General features: G+C 41.2%; 1 pseudogene across 1 annotated transcript in view; it reads right to left on the reverse strand.

Annotated features, from left to right (window-relative positions):
- Positions 1-4,457: 4,457 nt before the first annotated feature.
- Positions 4,458-19,613, reverse strand: part of LOC308132356 (collagen and calcium-binding EGF domain-containing protein 1-like) — a 43,729-nt pseudogene continuing 28,573 nt past the window's right edge. The window contains exons 3-11 of the transcript XR_013937244.1: positions 12,943-12,995; positions 10,878-11,012; positions 10,646-10,783; positions 9,795-9,928; positions 8,491-8,605; positions 8,056-8,186; positions 6,940-6,975; positions 6,686-6,721; positions 4,458-5,133 (exon numbers count right to left, since the gene is read on the reverse strand). The product of XR_013937244.1 is annotated as a collagen and calcium-binding EGF domain-containing protein 1-like (transcript). The remainder of the gene's footprint in view (positions 5,134-6,685; positions 6,722-6,939; positions 6,976-8,055; positions 8,187-8,490; positions 8,606-9,794; positions 9,929-10,645; positions 10,784-10,877; positions 11,013-12,942; positions 12,996-19,613) is intronic.

Raw genomic sequence — 19,613 nt, forward strand, 5'->3', positions numbered from 1 at the left:
TTTTATCTAAGCCATTACGTACGTGCCTCTCTTGCTGTCACTACAGGAGGTTTCTTCATGGGTGACCAAGAAAAGATGAGTGATAATAAATGAACTGTGTTGACTTTCTTCCGGAGCCAGCACTGATTCTGAAAATGCTCTCTCTCTTGAGAGTTTTTTTTTTTCCTACAGGGAAGGGAAGGACGCCAACTTGTGCTGCTTTTCAGGATGAATGAGCTGTGCTACTTTTAGACAGAATGAAAAGCAGGAGGAGGGGGAAAAAAAAGCAACAGCAGACTGCTGCTCAGTTTCACTGTGATGGAATGAAAACGCTTGCCGCAATATAACACGGAATAGAGAAACAAAAACCGTTCATAGGTTCTGGGAAAGTGGCATTAAACAAAAAAGATAACTGATAATCCCCTGATGTCATTGTCAAAAAAATACACAACAACAAGGGTTTTCCTAGGTGACAAAAATACACAAAGGAATTCATGAAATTCATCATTGGACACATTTCTTGTAGGAATCTATGTTAAAAAACGAACTCCTGCAACTTCAGCTGAACTCAGTGAATGAATGAATGAATGAATGAATGAATGAATGAATGAGTCATTGGACTGAGCCACACAGGGCTGACAGCTCCTCTCATGTGTCACAGAAACGCTACAATAACATGGCTTTCTTCCTTCTTTAAGACAGGCTTAACTGAAAGGAGAGAGAAAGTAAGACACAAACCTGTTGTTAATTTCAAAACATTGACAATCCAACTCCTTTACTTTCTAAAAAAAAAAAAAAAGCAACTAGAAGTGTTGGGAATAACATCACAATAACATAATGAGTGACTGTAACACAAATATTGATTAAAGTTAGTATGCATGTACGATTTGGATCATTTCAGTATAGTTATTACATTTCTGCAGTGTCTCTTCGCATCACTTGATGTTCCTCACATACTCTAAACCAACTCAGTCATGCTGACAACATGTTTGACTGTAAAGACAATTAAAACTAGCCTGTATCTATAGAAGCTGTGATTTATGTTAAGCAATAATTAAGCATTGCTTTCCTTTATAGAGCCGCCTTCATGCTTGAAGTTCACCTCAGCTGTTCTATTGCATATTCTTCTTGCTGGATCAGTGCTGTTATGTCTGTTTTCTGTCACGTAAAAGTGATATGCTGATGTCTCTATGACTAATGACCCATTAACTCAAACGGAGTAACAATAACATATTTGCACCATCATTTAACTTCTAGCTAACTAAATCAACTTACAGAGAAAATCAGACATTAGACTGACCCCCACACAACACAGCTGTACACATTACGAGAAACAACAACATTTATATTTTTGATCTACCGATTGTGTGAGTAATCTTATTTAAAGAAATGAGAATTTTCAATAACTTGCACAATACTGGTAGTTAGCTGGAATAGTATGTTTGCCGATGGTAAGTTAAGTCTGTACTGATATGAGAAAATAAATTATAGCTTGAAGTGTACTATCTGCCATCATTTTGTGGTTTAAATATATAAAATATGAAATATGACGTGTAACAATCCCTCTGAGGTGACACAATGGTTGTAAAGTTCATACTGAGGTCAGCACGCACTCCCACATTCTTAAAAATATAGTTGCTTTATCGTAACAGTGGAATTAACTTGAATGAAAATGACTAAGATGGAACACAGTGTATGAAAAGATTAGACTGTAATAACCATCTACTTTCGGTATGAGTTAAATTTTTATGTGGCACTTATTGAAGTACTCATGAATTCAAAGAGTTCTATTATAAAATTATTCAGGATGAAGAGGTATAAGGGAAGCAATGTGTGTGATATTTTCATACACTCAAATTTGTTAAGTATTGAAAGACTCACCAAAATCAAGCAGTTATAATTCTCAGTGGTTAGTTGTAAAAGGTTTGAGTCCTACTGTTCTTCAATTTTGTCTTTTGAATATATAAATGTATGTTAGAAAGGAACAAATATTGAATATACTGTAGGTTTTTACTGTGAAGTGAGAATTGAAGTAATGCAGGAGTTACCAGAGATGTTCACTTGACCGGTAAAGGGTTGGTTGCTGTCGCCAATTAAATTTCAATAAAATGCTTTAATTGCTGGTGTAGATGAGTCAGAGTTAGTGTTCAGTAAAATACTGTAACTAATATAATGACACTGGATATGTGCCTGTATAAATGAAAGACTGAAAGAACAGATCTAAATTGTAGCTTAGCAGGACGCACACACACACACGCACGCGCGCGCACGCACGCACGCACGCACGCACACACGCACACACACACACACACACACACACACACACACACACACACACACACACACACACACACACACACACACACACACACACACACACACACACACCAAACAGGACCAGACTGTTTTAAAGTGACAGGCCTGTCGTGCAAGACATGTATTTATGGATGGCCGGAGTGTGCCAGCACGGAAATTCCTCTCATACTAGGAAACATCTGGCCAATTTTTATCTGTCGTATCTTTATTCTCATCTAAAGATGCCAGCAAATGGTTGCACAACCTTCCTCGCAGCGAGGCATCAATGGATCGAGGCTTCCTATGGGCTGGACCTGAAACCGCTCATGAAAATGTCTTTATGCCAGCGACTGTTGGGACACATGACTGTGAGAAAAACGTTTGAAAGGCAGAAAACTGTAGGAAAGATTTTGACTCGTGCGTTTGCAAAATGTTGTTCCCGGGCGGTTTGTGTTTCGTATTTGAAATGTGGGCTCACTGGAGGTTTATTTGACTGAGACTGGGACTGTTGTTGCTCCCATTGTGATGGATGTGACAGATCTATTGTCACCACTGGAATGTGAACTTTGAGCATCCAGCTGCACTCCGGTGACCTCTCCTGTGCCGTCCCCTACAGGCTGAGCGCAGGGCCTCCAGCTTGCATGACAAGTGCTGAAGGAAATGAGATAATCTCTTTCAGTCTGTCGTGTTTCTCCCGCTGACATGGTTTCTTTAAACTGTTTCATGTTGTTTTTCCTGATCCCCGTTGCCCCGGCGACGGCATGCACAACGCGCGGTGACCACACGCCATCGGTGTCAGCGTGTCAGCTGCGGGGTGGGGTGGGGGTGGGGGTGGGGGGGTGGAGCCGGGAGGTGTGAAACTGCCTGTCAGGTAGCAGATGCAGGTTTCGGGACACATCGAGGACACTGCACATGATACACAAACAGACCTGACATCCTTCTGTTGGGCGCAGCCAAGCAGAGTTCACGCTGAACCGTGGCGGCCACACATCATCCTCTCCTGACCCCGACCCAGACAGTGTGAACCCCTCCACATCAAACATTGGCGTTGTTATTTTCCTGCTCTCGTCATCATCTCCACCACTCCTGAACGGTGGGTTCAAGCCCAAACAAGCCCCCTCGCTGACATCCAGTGGCCTATAATTATCCCTCCAGCTGTTTATCCACAAGCATTTGACCTCTGAACCCCTGATACCTGCACCTTTCATAATAGCAGCCAGCCACGCCAGGGTTCAACTGTCAGTCCTGTGGATAATAGGTGTGCGTGCCGGCTTCTCACGTAAACATGATTTATTAATTCTCCATGACTTGCACATTTGGGAAACTGTGAATGTTTGCTCGTGGTAATTGCAGCATTGTGAAAGCTCATTCTTCTTTCTTTTTTTTTTTTTTTTTGAGGTGAGTGACTCCCCGCACTCAGGGAAACAATATTCAAGGGATTGTCTGTGATTTTGCGCCCTCTGCTGGTTACAGGGAGTGAAACGTTCGCTGATCATCAGATATGTGATTGTTCTGGAACAAATTCGGGCTATAAATCCATAGTTAAGAATTTTACATGTCAAAGTTTTAACTTGATATTTTAAGTGTTTTGCCTTGCAAAAAAAAAAAAAAGGTTTCTAAAAAGGTTGGGACAAATTTTTTTAATCATATGCATCTTCTATCTATCTCCCAAATGAGCACAGATAAGACCCCCCCCCTTCTTTTTTTAATAATTCAAGGTATCAACAATACACGTGTCAGTGCTCGTATCTGCTAGGTTAGGTAACATTCATGCAGTACCCTAACCCTAGTGATGGCAGGGAGTCAGTACCATTAAATAAACAAAAAACGGACTTTTGCTGTGTGGTGAGTGGGGACTGCTGAGCACCAAACCAGGAACACTTCAAATCGACACTTGTTCAACTATGTTGAAACCAGATATTTGGAAAATAAATATACATTATTTTTAATGTGCCTGAATTAAAAATATTAAATGAATAGCTAACAGCTACAATAAAATTGTCTTTCTTTCTAAACCTGACATTTCAATATTACATATTTTTACATTTTACACATTTGGAAGGTGGGGACATCAGTCTGAACCTACTTTCCACATCGTTGTACACCTCACTCCCAAAGTGACAGATAAACAGACGTTATCATAATTATAACTTTAATAAAAATGTAAAGTTGCATTACTTATTTGTACAATTCCAACAATGCCGCACTCAACAACGTGCTGAAGCTGCCTCTGAGGGTCGGTACGTGTTCGCGCCGGTTCCCTGCAGCCGCGGGGCCGGTGGCACAGCAGAGCCTCCACGGACAGACTCAGGAACAGGAAGAGATGCAGACGATAAAGTTCGCCGTTTGAAGTGGTTCAGTTAAGAGGCGCAGCTCAGCGACTCAGACGAAAAGGCTCATGCTGGCATCTTCCTTGCGCCGCGTCCTGCACGCACATCCCTCGCCCACGGAGGCGGAGGCGCGGCGCTCGCCCAGCTTCAGGAGCGTCTCATTCTGCCATGCTTGGATTTCTCTGCAGCGTTGTTGACAGTTCAATCCAGGCTCATAATCCGGCTCATCCAAGACGTTATATACATGTTGATGCTTTCCCAGTTCTCAACAGAACAAGAGTTTGATGTTTGCTTGGCGGTGCTGGAGTGGCTGTCCACTCTGAGCTGGACGTCAGGGCGGTCAGGTGTTCAGCATGAGATCTCCTTGTCCGGAGCCCCACTCCACAAAGTCGGCTTCGCCGCTGGAGTGAGGAGGGCTGTCCAGAGAGATGCCCCGCCGCTCCCCGAACACCTTCTCCTGCAGCTCGATTATGTCGTTGCGGATGTCGGCCATCATTAGAAGAAGGAAGTCGAAGGAGCCGGGCGGTCCCTGGGAAAGAATACAAAGTTGAGGAGTTCATTATGTTTCCCAGCATGCTATGCTTCAGAGGCTGGAAGTAGGTAAATACTCACTGGGGTCAAATTGACAGATTTTGTCAGGTTTTTGTAAGTTTTACATTATGAAACTGTAATCTGATTCCACTTCTTCAATTTTGCCGAGACAGCGGCTTGCAAAGGTTTTCACACCTTTGAACTTTTCTACATTTATTGGGACTATTAGTGATGGACCAAAACAACGTGCCTCGTAATTGCAAAGTGAAAGGAAAATTACATATCCCTTTCCATTTATTTTTGAGCAAATAAAATATTGGAAGGTGTGGCGTGCAAGGATTCAGCCCCGCTGAGTCAACACTTTTTAGAGAAAACTTCATCTACAATCCCACCTCAGCTGCAGGTCTGTTGAGGTTTGTTTCTATCAGCTTTGCGCATCATGAGACTGAATTATTATTATTTTTGCCCATTCTACTTTGCACAATGACTCAAGTTCAGTCACAATGAATGGAGGAGAGACTGTGAACAGTAATCTTTCAAGTTATGCTGGACATTTCTAAGGTCTGGACTTTGACTTGAATGAGTATTTTTTGATGTAAACATTTCTGTTGTCACTTCGGCTGTATGTGTGGGAGATTTCTTTATAACTTAACTCTGTTTTAAACTTCCCCACAATGTTCTCCATGACAACGGTGAGTGTAGCTCGGTAGTGTGTTGTAATGTCACAAGATGTGGAAAAGTTCGAGAAAAATTAATACTTTTTAAAAGCCGCTGTATTTAGGCTTTTTTCTTTCATTATATATTTGCCAGGTATAAATGCATTCTGATTATGAAAAACAACTAAAGATGGCCTTTATATACTCGGAGACTCAATCATTGGTGTGTTTTTATTTATAAATGTGTTTTCGCTCCGCTCAGTGACACAAACACAGGCACTTGTCATCTTTGTTTGCAGGATCTTCTTTTACTCTGATCTAAAGTCAGGACTGAACTGGAAAAAAAAGAGGAAATAACTCTAAATAAGACAAACAGAAAACTGTTACTTTCATAATTTCTAAATGAAAAGCCTCTAACCAGCACACACCAATAAATACTATGTATGGCTTGAAAATCCCAACAAGCTTTTTTAAATGAGAAAGTCGAGCTTTCAACCAAAAATTACTATTTGGTGTTAAACGAAGAAGCATGTGTGGCGAGTTTAAAAGTAATTTTGAGTTTCACGCTCCTTTTTAAAATTTGAATCACTATTAGAAGAGGAGCATAATAATTTAGTGAAAGCAGCAACACTTAGAAGTGAAAATAAAATATGGAGCAAATGAAGAGTATAATTATTCATCAAACAATTGTTTACGTTAAATATACAAACAATGTCTACATGAAAAAAACCAACAACTGGTAAGAGCCTGAAAACATGGTAGACATTATTATTATGGGTTTCTAAGGAATGCCTTGTAATGTTTTTTTGCTGAGAGCAAAGTGTGGAACATTTTCAGTTCTAAAGAATTTGATTTACATGTACAACGTGTGTTTAATCTAATCATTAAACTTACAGGTGGACCTCTGGGACCCGGAGCTCCTCTGTCACCCTGTAAATGAGAAAGAGCGGTGAAACCAGTTTTCTTAGCATCATGCACGGCACAAACAACGCAAAGGTGACTCAGATTATTAGCCATCAGATGTTAGTCACATCCTAACTATACGGATCAGTGAGTATCAGAACTCCTGGATAAACCGTGTTAGATACAACATGTGATGGTGCTTTTTTTTTTTTTTACTAATGACTAACAGACATGCAAGAAAATACCTTTAGTCCATCTCTTCCTGAGGCCCCTGGTGGTCCCTAGATGGGTCGATGAAACACAAATATACAAATGAATTACTTGCTTTCCAATTTAGAGTGAAATTCCACCAATCTCTAAATCCGTTGTGCAGAGGAGAGCCAGTGTTGCAGGGCAGTTTTGGGAACTAAAGACCAAATTATTTCTGATGTCCTTCTGTTTAGAATGCCTTGCCCAAAGGGAGGATGCAGACTTGCTACATATCCACACAGCGTGGCGTTAGACACTGGCCTCGACTCTGTAGAGTTGAAGCAGTGACATGTCGGAATGACCTAACTAGCGCCAAGTTGTGGCAAAGAGGGTGATCTCGACGGAAGTAGAGAAGAAGAAGAATGATTAGAAAAGGAGCACGACTGAAAATTAGTAAATGGAACAGGCCCAATGGATGTGGAGCTTTATATAAAGAGGGAATTAAGATTCTCAGCAGGTTTCAAAAGGTGTTCATGATATATGCTATTCTCAAAATACAGGAAATCCACATTCAGCCACAAATACTCATAGAACATATATACATATGTACAACGTAAGAGTTGGCAGCACTGTTTATCGAAGTTTTGTTGCTGGTGAAGTAGCTTTAATATGTTCGACTGTATCCCCCACTGCAGCGAATATGTTTACACAAAAAGGTAGATTTTGATACGAGATGAGGGCACAGCTCTGTAATTCCTCAGCAACTCACAGTCAGGCGCATTCTCCACCTCGATGGAGGCTATAGTTCATCTGTGTGCCACTTACAAACGCATCCCTGCTGCTCGGCCATCTCCCATAGAAATATCATTTATTAACTGCATTGTTAAGTGTATGTCAACATCTCCTTTGCAATGGTGGTCCATGGAGAAAATGGTTTTCTTCCTTCATGGAACTGTAATGTTGCTACTCAAAACATCCAAATGGAAAAGAACAAGTTTATTTTCTGGATTGAACTTGATGGTTAGCTCCAGCCCACCAGCACTGTGCAATGGATGAAGAAGAAGTATGGATGAATGGATGGACTGTTATCTTCTAAGAAATCTCTAAGAAATTAATATCTAAGAAATCCACATGGAAAGTGTTGTGGTCCTTGAGGCAGTTCCGTTTCTTACCACTGGCCCCCTGCGACCCCTCTTTATGTGCTTCAGGTCCGGCTCTGGGCCCATGGGTCCCATGTCTCCCCGTGGACCCCGAGGACCAGGAGGGCCCGCCTCCCCGGACTCCCCCCTCTTCCCAGGTTGCCCTGGTGAGAACAGATGGACGGTTAAAACACAACACGGATGCATGCTGAAGGTAATCATTATTTATTGAATCAATAACAGAAGGAAGAGAAAACTGGGGAATTTGCCAAACTAAAAGTGACTCGAACTCGCCTGAAGGTTTGATTAATTATTTGTGTTGTCACATCTTCTTTGAATTATCTTGTGGGAGACGATTCATTTAAATCTGATGGTACATGCTAAATTGATTTCACGCCTTTCCATACACCTCACTGTGCACTCATGGTCATAGTATCTAGTGGTACATTACAGTCTGTTTCACATTACCTGGAACCCCAGGAGCTCCTGGAAGGCCCGGTAAACCCGACAAACAGGAGTTGTCAGGACTTTTTCCTGCACACCCCAGTGACGGTTTATCACTGCTGTTAGCCAGGTCGGGGACCTACGAAGGGAAAGAGGGACCGATAAGATTGAAAGGTGTGTTGTACACATGTTCATATTTCAAGTTGTCTCCGCTGTGTCTTTGTAAGGTTACAGTTTGTTTCAGTACAGATTTATTTGCCTCGGTTGGATCCTTCTGGTGTCGTCCTCTTGATGTGTGTATGTGTGAACACTGCCACCTGAATCACATGTGGCTCAGAGGGTTAAAATGTCGGTTTTAATTTCACTCCCAAATAATTTGACTTTTGTTTCGGAATGCAAACAAACAAACAACGACGTCAGGTCCTGCTCTCCTTATTGGTGAAGGTGTGTGCAATGGAGGGATGAGTGGCAGTTTTTATGTCTCAAAGCAATTAAATGGGCTCAAGTGTAGACAACTGAACCCACTTCATTAGAGACAAAATGTCGACCACACAAGTCAAACAAAGACCAGCTCATCTGATTCAACTTAAAATTCTCTGCTTGCTAAATGTAAATTCATCTCTTGATCTGTGCCAATCAGATTGTCAGCCAAACTTTAATTATTGATGTATTTGACCAATAACTTCTCTTCGCTGTCCCTGTTGAAAATTAGAAAACTCATCCCGGTCTTCAGATAATTTTCTGTTTCTGCAGGCAAAAGAAATGTGCAGCTTTGCACTGCAGTGTCTCTTCTGCATCATCAGCAGGATCGTCTTCAATATGAGCTCAAATCATTTAATTTCAAGCACTTTCACCACAACTGTCTCCTCAGAATATAACTTTATCTATCTATCTATCTATCTATCTATCTATCTATCTATCTATCTATCTATCTATCTATCTATCTATGAAGATATGACATTTTTGTACTATAACATAACAAATTCAAGCTGTAAGCAAACCTAAAAAGACAACAACTTGAATTTTTATCAAATCAATTGTAGCTGGAAAATATATAAAGGTGCAGTCCAGTGGAATTTTAAAAGAAGTATTTGACACCATTGGTCTGAACTGGCCTTCAACAAGCCCATTTAGCTGCTGCCAACCTTGAGTATTACTGTAAGTCCACTCAGCTTCATTGTCAATTCATCAATTCATGTGCAGTACACATGAAGAATTGAAATCACATGTAGTCTAAAAGAACAATAAAGTAAAAAGATCAAATGAAAAAAAAGGTTTATTGGCTCCTGCACTTGCTTGAGAAAACTGCCTGTGAGTAAAGACGTTACCTGGTTGGATGACTGAGTGTTTCCCAGCCGCAGTTTTAGCTGGAGCAGACTGTTTTTCATGTTTGTAAAGTCCTGACAGGTGAAAGAGCAGGTGCCGGCGCTCATCAAGGTGTCCGACTTCCCAGAGGAACTCACTGCAACGTGAAACACATCGTGGAAGATACACTTTATGAAGCATCCTCGGAACCCAACCACTGAAATCTTTCATTCACGGGTTTATTTTTCACCTTTAGAGATGGCCTACTACTGATTGCTCATTAGAAGAAGACATGAAACCATGTTTTGACCACTTGGCAGTCTCCTACCTAAATGGATTGGATGGATTATTTACTTGTTGGGGCAAGAGTCTGATGATTTGGGTAAGCCTGTTACTCCACTGACGTCATCAGGCCCTCTGATAACATCACATTTGAAAGGTTGTGCTTGTCCACTGTATTGTCTGTCCGATTGATCCCCACAGAGATGTTAATGATTGGGTGCAGCCTTATTTACAAACTAATCAAACTATCTTTTGGATCTCACTGTTTTCTCAAGAGCTAATTGTTTTGCGTAAATAAAACTCCAATCATTGAGAAACAAGGGAGCTGAGACCAGATGAGGGCTAACCCAAAGGACAACAAATGAGGAAGTAAAAGAAAAAGGGCAGAATAATTAAATATGCTCATAACAAATCCAGTATTCTATATCTCACACAATGTAGTTCTACATACCCTAACCCTATGTGATGGAAAACGTGCCATTTATCCAGTCAGTCTATTCATGATAGTGTTCTGACATAACATTTACAATAACAGAGACACGTTCTACTAAAAAGCTCAACAGACTTTGATGAGCTGGATGCAGAAACTCACGGTTGTGTACGGGGATGCAGGAGTGCTGGTCCTGTGCGAGGATGTAACCGCTGTGGCAGCGACACGTGAAGCTGCCCGCCGTGTTGACACACTCGTGATCGCAAAGGCCGCTGTCCGACACCTCGCACTCATCAATGTCTGCAGAGAGAGAGAAAGAGAGAGAGAGAGAGAATGTTGGTGCACAACAGAGATTTGACCTGAACATGAGGGGAGGAGATGAGAGGGCACTGACCGAGGCAGTAGGGAGATTTGTGGTTGCGGTGTCTGTCTCTGTCGAAGCGATATCCGGGGTAACACGTGCAGACGACTCGTCCAAAGTTATCGGTGCACTGCTGCTCGCAGGGCGATGCCGCACACACGTCAACGCCTGCAGAACGACGGGGAGCAGACGGTGTGTGGACTGAGTACGCAAAACAGTTTGGCTACAACCATAAAAATCAAAAACAATCTGTCAAAATCTCATAACTCACGGAGAATAAAAAATGAGATGAGAGATGGGTACGTCACTTTACCGTCACACTGTCATGGCATCATTAAAAAGAAGCCTTTTTAAATCAAGCACACTTGTTTACAGTGATCAAGTAATCATAGTTCCTATAAATACATCTCTAAAATACAACATACTGCATTGTTGGATTGTCATCACAAAGAAAACTTGTATTAAATATGGTGAATATGGCCACAACATCCACTTTGAAACAGACTGACGTGTCTTCTATTGTACAACAATAAAACAGTTTTGAGCCCACCAGAAGTCTTAAATTATCACAATATCTGATGTTGGTGTTGCTGCACATAAAATAAAGCTGTGGGAGGAACAGGACTTTTTCTTAAAGCCCTAAAAAAAATGGTTTATCGCTTATCATAATAAGGATTTGGTTGAATGTTTCAGTTTTGGTTTATTTTCTATTAAAACATGTTTATGTACCAAATACACTTTAAAAAAAAATCAGTTTAATTTGTTTTCCAAATAAATACAAAATGTATTTTAGCGTGCTAGTTGACTTTAAAATGAACATATTGTATTTCTAATTTGTGACAAGAAATATTTCTGGCTCAACAAACTACATCCTGCCTTACTTTAACTCAGTATTATAAAAGTGAATAAACTGTAATAAGAAAGAAGAATTACCACTAAAGATCTATTACAGCCTGCAGGCAGCTGGATCAGCTGGATTAGTTCATTTATTGTGTATTTTTGACCATCTTCACTTTGATGAAAATCACAGTTTGAATCAGCATTGCTGGACAAATCCTGCAAAGAATTACAAAAACCTGACTGATCTCGATCAGGAAATGAAGCTTATCAAACCCATGTACGAAACAGATTTTTCTTAGCTTTTTCATGTGAAGCAGATGTGAGATCACTTCATGAATTGGCCTTCAAATGTAGTTTTTCATGTGGGTTTCTTTGGAATATTAGTAATCCAACACTGATATAAAGCCATATTGATTACAGTATACCAGACCGCAACACTGTAAAAAAAAAAAAAAAAAGAAGAAGAAAGAAATATTTGAAACAAAGGCAACACCTGAAGGTAATCACCACATGTACTCTTTGATTTTTACCGTTTTCTGGCTCAATAGTTTTCAATTTGTATCTTGTTGTGAAGACGTGTGTCAGCCCCAGGCTCGATGAACTCACAACTACAAACAGGAGTCAGTGTTGCAACAAAAACATGTTCAGCAGAAAAACCCACCTTCAGTGGACTTCATTTCAAAATAGCATACACGGCAACTTGTCAGCATGGTGGAGCTACGCCCTCTATTGGTCGATGCAGATCACTACAGATGCAGTCTGTACTGCAAACTCCAGTACAAGTTGTGTCTTCAAGGTAAAGATATTGAACGTGTTTGTCAGTGCAGTCCACCAGCATTTCTGCTTGTGATTTCAAAAGTTGAAATATTTACAATTTCTAGATTTGGCATCTGCCGAAACTGTGGGTAGTTTCTCTTTTGGCAGCAGCGAGTGTTTCACTGCAGTCTGCAAGTTTAATGCAAAGACTCCAGACTGACCACAAGAACAACAATATCAGCAGAGGTCCATGAAGGCAAACGTGCTCTCCAAGGTTGTTTGATGATATGTGCAGCTTGTTTAAATTTATCAGGTCCTGTATGGAGGAGAGTGTGACTGAATACAGTAACCTCTGTGAATTAGATGTGTGTGTGTGTGTGTGTGTGTGTGTGTGTGTGTGTGTGTGTGTGTGTGTGTGTGTGTGTGTGTGTGTGTGTGTGTGTGTGTGTGTGTGTGTGTGTGTGTGTGTGTGTGTGTACAGCAGAATGTGAGGTTTACCTACTTTCAGGTATGCACTGGCCCATCACAAACCTGAATCCTTCACAGCATTTCCTCCTGGAAAACAGGGCAGAGTGATCACATGAGGGAGCTTTACTTCAAGTTGTCCAAATTGATTACATTGTGACCTCTCTGAGCTATATACCCCCTTTAGTGTTCATAGCCTATTGTCACAACCCAACTTGGTGAAAAGGTGAGTATGAAAGATGCGTCAGTCGTTGGAATTTCTATTATTCTGCGTAATTAAATAAGAAGATCAGATTGTTTCTCAACCACACATTCTCATAATAAAGTCTGGAAACTGGGAAAATGTTCTGTCTCAAAGGTTAAAAATATGACAATATACTCATTTATATATATTTACTAAATAGGTTATTGTGATTTTCCGTACTTTGTGTTCCATATATGACTCGTCATTTACAGTGTCAAATAGTTCAATTAACTAAGAGATTCCTTTAAGGAGAAAACTCAGTTTGAATGTGACTGTCAGCTTGTCACACATCTCCTTTTTCTCGTCATTTTCTCCAGATCAAACATATTCTACTCTGAGAGATATGGAGGCTGATGTCAAATGACAAGAATCTGGTAGCATGTTTCAGAAAGATCATCACTAATGAAAATGGAAGATAGATAAATGGAAGAAAGTTGGTTTTGAGGGGGAAATTGGGCTGAAATGATTAATAGTGACTAAACAGCCTCTCTATTGGTGTTTTTGTTTAAAACTGTAACTCAAGCAGATCCTTTCCATGAGATGCACACCCTCTAAATCTACCCACCACAGTCCTGCATGTTTTAGTGTGTCACCGCTTCAACACACATGCTTGTAATAAGCGAACCCATATCAGGCTTTATGTCGAGCTTCATAATGACACATTCATTAATTTCATTACACGAAGGACCAGGAGTGCCTAACCTGTGGTCTACAACATATAAAAACCCTTCAAAACAAGCATAATTGGTCCCTATTTAAATGATTACAAAAGTGCGGTTCGTAAATTATAGAGTGGAAATGTTGTTGCTCACTGAGCCATCAGACAGCCACGCAGGTGCCGTACAGCAGGAAGCACACTGCATTAATGTGAACGTCACACTGAAGGCAAATCCAACAGGGTCTGTTCAGCCTGGACGGTTGAAGGAGCCAGTGTAAATGTGGTGTGCTCATCATATTCACATCAATATGGCAATAAATAGCAGATATGGAAATGTTCATTCATAAAATGACATCATGTTAAAAAGGTGTCACTCAACACTGCAGATTAAAGATCCATCGACGACTGACAATTGACAAAAATACCCACATAATCATCCATCATCAACCATCCATTTTCTATACTGCTTAATCTCAGCCCATGATGAGGTTGGCTGTCACGGTTGCTTCTGTAAGACTGGCTAAGGACAGCTCCTCCTCCTCCTCCTCCTCCTCCTCCTCCTCCTCCTCATCTTTTCTCTCCTCCTTTCCCTCTGCCTCCCCCACTACTACAAAACCCTCTCCTGAAGGCCGTCTTCCACTGTCCGTTACACTGGATGAAGCCAGGGCGGGGCTCAGGAAACTTTGTGCAGGGAAGGCTGCAGGCCCGGACGGAGTCCAAGACGACTGAAAGACGGCGCCACTCAACTGGCAGAGCCCCTCCAGTGGGTCTTCAGTCTTCAACAGGAGCCCTCAAACAGGCAAAGTACCAGAGCTGTGGAAGACATCCTGTCTGGTACCAGTGCGCTACGGCAAAGTGTACTCAGAGCTAAATCTGGTGCGATTGCTCTGCAGAAAGTGTATAGTATAGAAAGAGCTATACAGATATGTGACATTGCAACAGTAATCTCAGACGCAGATCTGGATCTTAGATTGCCGGTGAGCTCGAGTGCCGCAACTTTCGTGTTGTTTCGGAGAGAGCGAACGCAGGCCAGCATTGCATCACGACACTCCGGTGCTCCGGCAATAGAGCATTGGCCAGCGACGCGACCAGCGGTCTGCTCCCGAGTCCATCCCTGCCTCGCGTCTGCTCTTTTGGGAGCAACATGAAAATTGCGCAGCAAAAAAAAACAAACAAAAAAAAAGTGCGAAGCTGAATATGTTACAGTAACAACAGAGGATTCATACAACCGACATATTAAAATGTTGAGGGTGTGTAGTAAATCACTGACCAATCAGCAGACAGCTCCTCAAAGGCATTCTATGGTCCTGAGTACCTCAACAGAGGAGCGACGGAAAAGCGTCCACCTTTGGAGCGGTTGTTTCCGGAAAATCCCAAATTCTTGCAGTGGAAACGCGAATCTTAAAGAACTATAGGCTACTTGTCCATCCCTGCACTCTTTGTGTGGTGGAAACGGGGCAATTCAGAGTCACCAATTAACCTTGTATGCATGTTTTTGGACTGTAAGAGGAAACTCACACACAGGGAACATGGAATCTCAGTATTTAAATACATTAAATAGTTAGATGTTTTTTGGGATTGGGTCTCAACATCACATTGACCAGTCGCACTCATCCACCACTGATGAGACAAACAACGACACTCCATTCATTTCACTGCTGTTTAATTTATTTGATGACTAGTTTTTTTTTTCTTAGCAAGAGAATAAATACCAAATTATGAGTGGACTTCAGTGATTTTAAAGGGATCTGTAAATATTGTATTTTTTTTCTGAGGACTTTTAACTTTTATTTCTACTTACGTAAGTAAAGAAAGTGAGCACTTTTGCCAACTCTGAATATTAACTGCCACATAATAATACAAGGTTCTGACTTTTAGATGTAAGCATATCCTGCGTGTTTCCATGTGTTGTTATTGTTTTAGTGAGGCGTGTGAAGTACAGCCAAAGAACACAACAAGTTAAGAGGTGTGAAAACTATACACCCAGTTTAGAGGTGCACAGACAAACATAAACGTGATTAAAGCGTCAATTATTATGGCAGCTGGCAGTCAGACCATTCATACATTCAGTTATTCAAACACTAAACACAAGATTATTTGCGAAAAAAAAAAATATAATAGGCTTCTAACCAAAATAACAACCTATGACTGTAAACAGAAAAGGAGATAGCTGATAAAACTGGGACACTTGTGACTCTTGCACAAGAGTTTGAGTTCATTCACATCAGTTCTTCCGGTCATTTCTTTATCAAAGCCTGAACATAAATCTTTTTTTTTTTTTTACATCGTATTAGAAGAAGCTGTATTCTGATTTGACCTATTCCTCCTTCCTCCTTCCCTCCACCTCCTCTCCAGCAAGTCAACCATACTTACTAAAAGTCTCATAAAGTCATTTACGCTCTTACAGCTATACTTTATTTTTCCATGTCTGCTGCTAACGGATTGTTGGATTCTATTCGTCAAACATGGTATTGTGAAATAATTGTTTGGCAATGGCTTCTCGGAAATAACCAATACGGTGTTTGGAAATGACGCCCGTCGAGCCATCCCACAACAAATCCACCACATGTGCAGACGTAACTTAAAAAAAAAAGAAAAAAGAAAAAGAAAACTGAGCGGGAAACTGAGGCAGAAACAAGTATTGCACATGCTCAGAGATAAAATGGGGGGGGGGGGGGGGGGGGTGCCGCACGCTGTTACCGGAGGGGACCTAGCGTGCACGCCGCCTCGTTCACAGCCACCCCCCCACCCCCCCCCCCCCCCCAAGACAACAGGTTGCTTTTATTCTCCTCCAGCCTCCATGCAGTGTAACTCTAAATCACTCGGAGATCTCCCCCACCACCACCTTTTTCTCTTGAATGAAAAATAACCCATAAAACCGCGAGGCCGGCCTTAAACTGATGAGATCCAGATGAGAGCAGCTTTAATCTGCAGCCTGGAGCTGGGAGTGTTGAGAGGGATGGATCAGGCCCTGCATGGAGCAGAGGTGGAGAAAGGAGAGTGACTGCAGAGATTAGGATTGTCGCTCCTTCAGTCACTCGGCCAATCCATCAATCAGTCAGGCCATCAGGGCTGTGAAATGGTTAATGTGTTGCAGATGCAAGCCCGGCCAGGAAGGTTGGTGCTTTAGTGTGAAACCTGCTGAAAAGTTTATTTTCCCTAAAGATCAAAGTTTGGTTGTGACTGTTCTTTTCTAACGCAACCTCTCTGCACACCGGTCACAATACACTTGTGCGTGAATGTATTTATTTATTTCAGTCATGTAATTCGCCTGTGAAGGTAAAAAAGAAAAGAAAAAAAGGGGCTGTGTGTACACATAGTGCAGGAAATACCAAAAGTAGAAATCCATTCAAGGTTTTTGAAATGTTGCAGGTAGGTTGAGTCATTTCCAGATTTCATGTTGATGCTTTCATAACCTGCTGATCTCAACGGTTTCCATTCTTATCAAACTGCACAGACGCAAAACCGAAATCTGACTTTTTGGTGAAATTGCCGCATGTCCAGTCATTTGTTTACTGTGTCCCTTTAAATATATTCACACTTTGCAAGTCCAACATCTTGAATTTGTTTGTGATATTGTATTTGGATTCCTCAGTGGAAGTTATGAGCAAAATATCAAAATCAGAATCCGAGTCAGAAAGAATCTTTTTGCCAGATTCATTCATGGTACAAGGAATTTGTTTTGGGTTATTTGGGCAGATTTAATTAAAACTAAAAATAGACAAGGGCACTTTCACTCACATATGGTCATATAACTTACATTTACACATATTTGCAGTATGGAAAAGATGTAATTTTACTAATATTTCTGTATGATAAACAGCATGTATACTCTCTGACGACGCCCACAATTTGAATGAATATACAACTCTATTCAATAAGTTGTTATATTATTTAAACAGTGATTTCCTGTTTTACACCAGCATTATTTTCAAAATGTTTATGTCCTTTATTGTTTGAGAAATGTGCTAATTGTTTATACCAGTAAATCAGACACAGTATTTAATGCTTGCGTTTGATGATTCAAGAAGCCTAACAGTATTTGGACTTGAGTACAATATATCAGTACACTCTTTCCAAACTCCTATGAATTCATGGTGATAACCACCACTGGTTTGGAAAGTCCAAAGAACGTGTTTATTAACTCGTATTATATTTCATTTTATTCCTCAAGGTACAAAAAACAATCCCTGCATTTGCCGATTATTTTAATTGCATTAGATGCAGATGAAAACAATACTTTGCCGTAGTAAAAGCAGACTCGCGCTTTGTACATCGTTGCAATATTTTCACTCTCAGTCTTTCAGAAAATAGTGAAATCTGAACATCTAAAGGGCTGCCCTCCCTGTGGCGCTCTTATTACATCCAATCACGTTGCCAACTGACCAAATTATCCACAAGATCAGATGCCTTTCATCCACATGTCTTTGTTTCTTCTGCCCCAAACTTTTTTCCTATAATATTTCATGGGCATCAAATTCAAATTGACTTGACATTTTTTAAACAGTAATTGTTCTCAACTCAGCATTTGATTCAGTGTTATTGTGTGAATTCCAATCTAATTGGACTTATAGTTGACTCAACGTCCTAACCTTTCTGGAAGCTGAATCTCAAAGTGTAATTAACACGCCTGTCTTTTCTATTACAATCCTGAAACAACCAGTTTCAGCAGCAACATGTGGTTCCCAGCACAGCAGCAGACAAAGAAGTCAAACTGGCTGCATGCGATTGTGCAGCAGGTCCCTGTCAGCAGCGACTCTCCCTCTGTGAGGTTCTGATGGATGGACAGGGCTCGGGGTGGCGAGGAGGTCTGGAGGAGAGGCCGAGGGGGGGCGGGGAGAGCTGACCCACGTGTTTTTGTTTTGGCACGTGAGACTATGTTGGTCCCAAAGACAACGGTCACCATGACACAGCCGCTACAACTCACTGGAATCCAACATCCGACTCTGCACATGAATATAACGGTCTGTGAGAATCCAAGAGTGTTGCTTTTATCAACTATGTAATAGTTTTAGAAGGTACAGTGGCTTTATGTTGGCCTGAAACTGCTACACTGGCTCCAAATATCAGCTATTAGTATCTTTTACGTGAACTCTGTGTGTGTGTGTGTGTGTGTGTGTGTGTGTGTGTGTGTGTGTGTGTGTGTGTGTGTGTGTGTGTGTGTGTGTGTGTGTGTGTGTGTGTGTGGGCTGGGACATCATGCAGTAATTGGGCACAGCCTTTTAATGTCAGTCAGGGTTTATTAAGAGAATGATCCGTGATGTTAACAAGCTCCCTCTTCTTTTTCCCTCGTTCCCGTCCTTTCCATGCACTTTACTCCACTTTCCCAGCGCGCGGCTTACGATTTGAAGCATGTCAATTTATATTCAACTTTGCACTCCATAACTTCACCCAGTCTCACGCCTCTCTTCCCTTCAAACAGGCACGCTGTCGGCCTCCGTCCATGAAACCTGATCAAGTGTCTACCTTTTCCATCTTTATTCCAGTCAGGCGAATATTATTCTGTCCTCTCAAAAGTAGACAGATTTGCTCAAAGCTTTTAGTGACTTTGTTGCTGGAGAACTTCAAGTCTTTTGTTTTTTTTAGCCTGTGGAAGAAACTTTTTTTTTTCACGAATGAGGCTTGTAATTGTTGTGGCCATAGCAATTTCTTGGCGCCTGGTTTCACGGTACATGTTTAACTTTTTTGGTATCACATCCCTTGAGCTTACAGGCTTGCAGAGAAAAGTCATGTGAAACACTGCAGATCTCTGATTGGTGAGGGAAAGGTGTAGCTAGTATCTCTGTAATTGCAAAAGCACCACTGT

The sequence above is a fragment of the Blennius ocellaris genome (assembly GCF_963422515.1).
Source record: "Blennius ocellaris genome assembly, chromosome: 1".
Taxonomy (NCBI): domain Eukaryota; kingdom Metazoa; phylum Chordata; class Actinopteri; order Blenniiformes; family Blenniidae; genus Blennius; species Blennius ocellaris.